This window comes from Podarcis melisellensis (genome assembly GCF_964234715.1).
Source record: "Podarcis melisellensis genome assembly, chromosome: 16".
Taxonomy (NCBI): domain Eukaryota; kingdom Metazoa; phylum Chordata; class Lepidosauria; order Squamata; family Lacertidae; genus Podarcis; species Podarcis melisellensis.
Window position 1 is genome coordinate 2,255,129 of NC_138533.1, and position 8,032 is coordinate 2,263,160.

The 8,032-nt window shown below is 52.1% G+C and overlaps 1 long non-coding RNA gene across 1 annotated transcript; it reads right to left on the reverse strand.

The window, feature by feature from the left end:
- Nucleotides 1–1,678: 1,678 nt before the first annotated feature.
- On the reverse strand, nucleotides 1,679–7,805 carry LOC309358334. The gene is made up of 2 exons (XR_014163459.1): nucleotides 7,610–7,805; nucleotides 1,679–2,214 (listed from the first exon to the last, which is right to left on the reverse strand). It is a non-coding gene; the product is annotated as an uncharacterized lncRNA (long non-coding RNA).
- Nucleotides 7,806–8,032: the final 227 nt, after the last annotated feature.

The window sequence follows — 8,032 nt, forward strand, 5'->3', positions numbered from 1 at the left end:
TCCAGCCCTAAAAAAAAGTTGACAACTCTGGGAAAGGAGGGGTGCCAGAGGAATCTTTGCACCACAGCATCGGATATGCTTAAGACGGCCCTGATCCCTACTGTAAGTATGGCAAGACAAGAGAAGTGGGGCAGTGCATAGGGCCTCGTGGAAGTTAAGCAGGCGTTGAATCCCACTATGCTACTGTCAGGGAACTGCCATCGCAACTAGCGGAGGAGGCGAGGCTCCACAGCAATGCTGGAGAGGGGCCAAGCAGGGAGAGAGGCAGGTCTCCGGCTGGGGAAGAAAATCAGCGCTACACCAGGGATAGAGGGGGGCCGATGGGGGAAGCAGAGAGGAGGCTCCAGGACTCTTCGCCGGAGACCAGCGAAGAGAGCACAGGTCCTCCGCTGCCCACACCCACCCTGCACAGAAGACTTCCGCGCAGGGAAAGTAGGCGGCGACTTGGCGTCAAAGAGCTTCTTTGCTGGAAGAGGTTCAAGAAACGCCCACTGACGGATTCTGCCAGCGACTGAACAGACACGGAGTGGATGGCTATCCAGCGAGAAACGGTTTAACCAGGCAACCTAGCCCAGAGAGGCGGTAACTTTCGCACAAGCAACCCCTAAAGCCATTACAGCTACCATCCAGGGATGAGCAAATCCATCAATTTCAAATTGTCTCCATTTCTCCATTTTGACAAGACTAAATTGACTTCCCCACATTCCTACCTCGGTTTGCAATTTTTAAAAGTCCTGGTGAAAATGCATCCAAATTTTTGTACCAATTTCTCCTAGTGTACACATATCTGCATGCAATCTTGCCTAATACACCCTTCCAAGCAACGTAATTTCTCTTAATACAGTGGTACCTCGGGTTACAGACGCTTCAGGCTACAGACTTCACTAACCCAGAAATAGTACCTCGGGTTAAGAACTTTGCTTCAGGATGAGAACAGAAATCGTGCTCTGGCTGCACGGCAGCAGCAGGAGGCCCCATTAGCTAAAGTGGTGCTTCAGGTTAAGAACAGTTTAAGGTTAAGAACAGACCTCCAGAACAAATTAAGTTCTTAACCAGAGGTACCACTGTATAATGCATTTCTGTATTTTATTTTCACGGATATGTGCATTTTTATCCACGCATTCCCCTGGTATTTTTTTTCCGTACACGTCACTTGACTGGAGAACTGCATTGCAAAATTCAGGAAAGTGCAAATTTCGGTTCACGGGTTGTTCTGTGAAGTTCAGTTTAACAAAGTTCACCTTAAAAAGGAAACTGAATCTAATCCCCACCCCTGTCTCTCCATCTCTAGCAGTGTGTGTGTGTGTGTGTGTGTGTGTGTGTGTGTGTGTGTAAGGTTGCATTCGGTCACAATACATTGATTTAACAAATTAGTAAGCTCCTGCCAACCTAGCAGTTTGAAAGCACGTCAAAGTACAAGTAGATAAATAGGTACCACTCTGGCGGGAAGGTAAACGGCGTTCCGTGTGCTGCTCTGGTTCTCCAGAAGCAGCTTAGTCATGCTGGCCACATGACCCGGAAAAACTGTCTGCGGACAAACGCCGGCTCCCTTGGCCAGTAAAGCGAGATGAGCGCCCCAACCCCAGTTGTCCGCAACTGGACTTAACTATCAGGGGTCCTTTACCTTTAGCTTTAAGAGGGAAAGAACAGAGGAAAGAACAGTCCAACAATCTATTGGTGCTGGGAAACTAGTTGCTTTTATTGCCATTCACCTGCCCGTGAGGGTGAGGAAACCCATCAGGGCGTTGAGCTTTTCACAACCAGCATGGCTGGGTCATGACATATCAAGAAGGAGATTCCAGACAGGAGCTCTGTTGGTCAACGAGACTCCCTGGAATGCTGCGATGATTGTATAGGATAGGACAAAGCAAAACCCAAACATTTTGGAGAAAGCAAAACGTCAAAGCAGAGTGCAGAAGGGACTGGCTTCGATGGCGTCAGTGAGGTCCAGCAGGTGATCAATGTTGAACTGCTTTCGCAGGGAGCTCCCCTCCGTTTTCCAGCGGCCGAGAAAGAACATCATCAACAGCAGCCCTTGGGAGGTTGCTTGGTTTTGGGAGGACACTTCACAGCTTGGGGGCAGCACGGGGCAGTTTTGGGGGGACACTTCACGGCTGGGGGGCAGCACTGGGCAGTTTTGGGTGGGCATTTGGTGGGGGGAGCCTTGCAGCCTTGCTTGCACTGGGACATGTTTCCAAAAGTGGGTGGATAAACCTGCAGAGGCAGAATGAAGGAACAAAGAATAATTTAGGGGAGCAAAGAGAGGTTGACCTTATCCCCGACTCCAGTTCCCAACAGGGGCTAACCAGACACTTCTGAGAAGCCCTGTAAGAACGACGTGGCAGTGAACACCCTCCCCTTTTGATTTCTCTCCCATCAAAGCCACTTCCCAGCTAGAGAGGAGGTGGGGTTGCGGGCTTCACACGCACCCCCCACGTGCACAGGGGCTGATTTGCAGTCCCCGCCTCCTTAAGGGAATCCTCAGCCGTGTCATTCCCCTTGCCAATAATCGGCTAGCCTGGGAGGCATGGCTCACACTATTTAGGGCCAGCGCGGCTGAGGAGCTTCCTCTTTCAGCGCCACAGCTGCTCCGGTTTCCCAATCCCCACCCCACCCCCGTCCTTTAGGTTTGGCTCTCTGACCTTGCTATGGACTCCGGTTGTTCTCCGCAAGGCGCCTGGTAGGAATTTTTCCAAGTTGGCAAATTTCCAGCCTTTTGGTTTTTTCGCCTACCTCGTAGCAAACGTCACAACTTTTTTCGGTATTTGGCGGTTAGGCATTGGCAGGGGTCAATTGTTATGCAAATGGACGGGGGGGGAGGAAAGGCCATCACCTTCCCCCCAAGGAAATGGGTAGTCCGTTAGAGGACTCCGGGGGCGTTGCCTTGTCCGAGACCTTGTAAGGTGAGGGCCTCCGGCACGCCCACGAGCAGTGACACCCGTGGGATCCTAGTTGGCGTACTTCAACAGGACCCCCCACGGTTAGTGTTCAACCCTTCCCGGTCACCATACCGGGTAGTTGATAGGAGCCAATGCCTAAGGCCAATACCTTCAATTCTGTAATCAATAAAGTTGTGGCCTTTTATGCCCATTAACCTAAAATAATGTGTCCTGTGTCTTTATTTCTATGGGGGAGGGAACTTGCCACGCAATTGAGATTCTGAGATACACTGTCTCTGTCCCTGGAGGCTCCATTCCCAACTAGAGACCATAGTGCAATGGGGCAGCAGCTCAGTGGTTAGAGCACTTGCTCTGCATGCAGAAGGGCTGAGAATGTAGGAGGAAGTGTTGTCTACATGGATTGGCAGTGGCCCTTCAGGCAGGGGCAGTGCCAGACCTACATGGAGTTGTTAGGGATTGAACCTGAATCCTTCTGCATGCCAAGCAGCTGTTCTGCCTACTGAGCCAAGGCACCCATCCACCCTGGCTCCTTCCTTCCACAACCAACCAGATGCTTCTCGGAAGCCGACGGCCAGTGCATGAAGGTAGCAGAACCTGCAAAAACCTTCTGCTTGCCAAGCAGGTGTTCCACCAAAGCCATTTCCGAGACTTGGGGAGGAGAGGGGGTTGCGGGCAGACACCTCCCACACCGGCGGGGGCGTGTTCTTTGCCCCCGCGAGAGCCAGGGAATCCCGGGGCGTGTCTTTCCCCCCTGTCCGCCAATCGGCGGGCCGGGGAGGCGTGGCCTACGTGTATTTAGGGTCAGGCACGCCCCGGGACTGCCCTCTTTTCTCGTCAGCAGCCACGAGGTTTTGTTTCTCCCTACCTCCATGAATGCGAGCGTTGCTGGGGAAATCACCCGGCCTCCGCTTGCTTTAAGAGTAAGCAGCAGCCCTTTCGGGGGGGTAGGGGGTACTTCCACGGCAGTAACAGAGGTGCCCCCGGCTCCGCCCAACAAGGACCAGGTAACCGCCAATAATCACGATCTGGGCCTGGCCTCTTCCCCAATCCGCCTTCAGCCACTGAAAACTTTATTAGACAAATATCCAGACCGAGAAGCCGCTCAGTACATTTGGGAGGGCTTCTCCAAGGGCTTTAGAATCCCCGTTGCAGTTCCCCCTAACTCAGGAGTACCTCAAAATCAAAAATCAGTCAGGGAGAGGCCTGAAGTGGCTAGAATCAAGATAGAAAAGGAAATCAAGGCGGGTAGAGTGGCAGGCCCCTTTACAGAGCCACCCTTGGTAGATTTACACGGGCAACCCATCACCAGGGACCTCACATTTTTAGAATTCTTTCCTATCGTGGTGGCTGTTCATCTCTGGGCAGAACATTTCCGTAATCACCGGGTCTGTTTCAACACTGACAACCAAGCAGTCGTAGCGGTACTCGCCAGACAGTCTGCGCGCTCCGCCAGGGTGGGAAGCTTGTTGCGGTCCTTTGTACTTCTGTGTTTGGAAAATAACATATATTTCTCGGCCAAATTCGTACCTGGCACTAATAATGACATCGCGGATGCTCTGTCTCGTTTTCAGATGGAGCGCTTCCGCTCATTAGCGCCGGAGGCGGAGCAATCATCGATGCCTTTCCCGGAACATCTATGGAATTTTGGGAGACTGAAGTGATGAAGGGAGTATTTGGAGCGGTGGCCCCTTCCACGATCCGGTCATATAAAAAGGCTTGGGCCGATTTTATTAAATTCCGAAGTAATATTCCTGGTTCCAGGCCCTTTGCCATCCCTTCGACCAGGGAGGTTCTCCGCTACCTGGCTCACTTAAAGAGTCTAGGCAGGGCCCCTAAGACACTCAATATTCATTCAGCTGGGATATCCTATTTTAGTAAAACCTTTTTTGAAACGGACCCATGCGCAGCTTTTATCGTGCGAAAAGCCCTAGAAGGATGGCGCAGACAGCACCCCCCCAGTGTGGATAGGAGGCGTCCCATCACGTATGACATCCTGTACCAAATTCACAAAGCATTAAGAAAAATATGCTGGTCTAAATATGAAGCACGCTTATTCTCCGCTGCTTTCTCCATTGCTTTCTTTGGTGCGATGCGCATAGGGGAGGTGGTCTGCGAGCGGGGTTCCAATCAAACGCAGAGGGGATTAATGTTGAGTGATCTCTCCCTCTCCAGAGCGGAGCTAATCATTCATGTACGTAATTCTAAAACAGACCAGTGGGGTAAAGGGGCCCTGCTTCGGCTACCAGCCGCGCAGGATAAGGGGCCCTGCCCCGTGAGGGACACGAGACGCTTCCTATATTTAAGAGTCAGAAAACCCGGTCCCCTGTTGATCCACGCCGATGGATCCTGCTTGGCGAGGAACCAATTCACTCGTGTGTTGCGCATGGCTTTAGCTTCTTGCGGCCTGCCAGCAGCGGAATTTGCAGCCCATTCTTTTCGGATTGGGGCAGCCACCACCGCAGTTCACTTGGGGCTCACCACTGAGAGGATAAAGGAATTGGGTAGATGGAAATCTAATGCCTACAAAACCTATGTCAGAAATAACGTACAAAACCTATGTCAGAAATAATGTATGACTAGGGTTGTTGTCCCTGACCTGGCTTTTCCCGTTCGTTTGTTTTTCAGGACACAAGAAGGTGCGTATCTGGTTGGTGGGCCACAGCATAGTACATTGGGCCAGGAATCGCGCTATGCTGACAGATCTGGGGAGCAATCTTAATTTGCCCACGTATGTTGAGCTACGTTGGCTAGCGCGTAGAGGGATGCGCTGGAGTGAGTTTAAGCCAACAGTGATGTCGAGAGCCGCAGCCGAGGGGCCGCCCGACGCTATTGTGATTCAATTGGGCGAAAACGACCTCCCCTACCGCAAGGGCATCGACCTGAGATGGAATATTTTTGACGACTTGTCTGATCTGTTGTCTGCCTACCCCAACGTTACGATTTTATGGTCCTCACTGCTCGAGAGGAGGACGTGGAGGGATTGTGTGAGCCCGGTTGGCGTTAATAAAGCAAGAAAGGTTTTGGAGCGGGCTGTGGTGCGTAGAGTGGCAGCCTTGGGCGGATGCATCATTGGGCACCCAGGCATAAAGTTTGATAACGAGGCCCTCTACAGGCGTGATGGCGTGCATCTGTCTGATGCAGGGAATGACTTATGGTTGGATGACATAATAACAGGGATTAGGAATTGGTTACAGGTCTGAAGGTATTGGCGGCGAGCTCCGCTCGGGTGGCGGTTAGGCATTGGCAGGGGTCAATTGTTATGCAAATGGATGGGGGGGAAGGAAATGCCATACCTTCCCCCAAGAAAAAGGGTAGTCCGGTAGAGGACTCCGGGGGCGTTGTCTTGTCCGAAACCTAGTAAGGTAAGGGCCTTCGGCACGCCCACGAGCGGTGACACCCGTGGGGTCCTAGTTGGCGTTCTTCAACAGGACACCCACGGTTTGTGATCAACCCTTTCCCGGTCATCATGCCGGGTAGTGGATAGGAGCCAATGCCTAAGGCCAATACCTTCAATATCTGTAATCAATAAAGTTGTGGCCATTTACGCCCATTAACCTTAAATAACGTGTCTCGTGTCTTTATTTTCAAATGGGGGAGGGTACTTGCCACGCAAAGCCATTTCCGAGACTTGGGGAGGAGAGGGGGTTGCGGGCAGACACCTCCCACACCGGCGGGGGCGTGTTCTTTGCCCCCGCGAGAGCCAGGGAATCCCGGGGCGTGTCTTTCCCCCCTGTCCGCCAATCGGCGGGCCGGGGAGGCGTGGCCTACGTGTATTTAGGGTCAGGCACGCCCCGGGACTGCCCTCTTTTCTCGTCAGCAGCCACGAGGTTTTCCCATCCCACCCACCCTCAGGTTAGGCAGGGTTGACCTTGCTATGGACTTCGGTTGGTCGCCGCAAGGGGCCTGGTAGGAATTTTTTCCAAGTTGGCAATGGCAGGGGTCAATTGTTATGCAAATGGATGGGGGGGAAGGAAATGCCATCACCTTCCCCCAAGAAAAAGGGTAGTCCGGTAGAGGACTCCGGGGGCGTTGTCTTGTCCGAAACCTAGTAAGGTAAGGGCCTTCGGCACGCCCACGAGCGGTGACACCCGTGGGGTCCTAGTTGGCGTTCTTCAACAGGACACCCACGGTTTGTGATCAACCCTTTCCCGGTCATCATGCCGGGTAGTGGATAGGAGCCAATGCCTAAGGCCAATACCTTCAATATCTGTAATCAATAAAGTTGTGGCCATTTACGCCCATTAACCTTAAATAACGTGTCTCGTGTCTTTATTTTCAAATGGGGGAGGGTACTTGCCACGCAAAGCTCCAACTATGTCACGGAGAGGGACATCTCTTTCAGGACGATGCACTCTAGGATTTCCCAAAACTTGGGAACCAACCATGAGGTGGCACTGTGGTTACCACATCAACAGGCTGTCATTTTTCCCCAGAGGAAAACTCTAGAGGAAATCCAGTAAGCAGATTATTTAAATCCCACCTCCATGCAAAGAGATCAGTATGCCACCTCGCTTGAGATTCTCATGGTGTTGCCTCATGCTCCAGCCCGGGGCTGAGTTGCAGAATGCCATGGCCTGCTATTTCCACATCATGCCAGTCTCTGTGGAGATCGTATCTACAGCCCTTTTCCCAAAACCTCATAGAGGAAAACAGAGAGAATGTGCAGCTGATCTGCACAGCTCAGAGCGCAGTGAGAAGGCCAGACTTACCCAAATTCACAAGACGGAGCAAAGAGGTGAAGCCGACCCAATGGATTGAGGAGCCAGGAGCTGCCAGCCTCTCTTTTATACCCGATTCCACACTGTCTCTTCCGGGCAGAGAAATGTGGACAGGAGAGATTGCTCAATTATCTAATTGACCCAATGAGATCTCACAAGGGCCAACTCCCCGTATTCTCCATCAATGGCTCAGCTGAGGAAACATTCCTGCTTGGTGAAGCCTCGTGCCATCGCCCTTCTGCAAATTCCGCTCTTCTCTAGAGCGGTCAAGGAGTTTCTCCACATCAACATCATACTTAGCTGCTCAGGAAGAGTCATAGCTCCATGGTAGAGCATGTGTTTGGCATGCAGAAGGCCCCAGATTCAAGTCCTGGAATCTCCAGGGAAAGGAACCCTGTCTGAAACCCTGGGAGG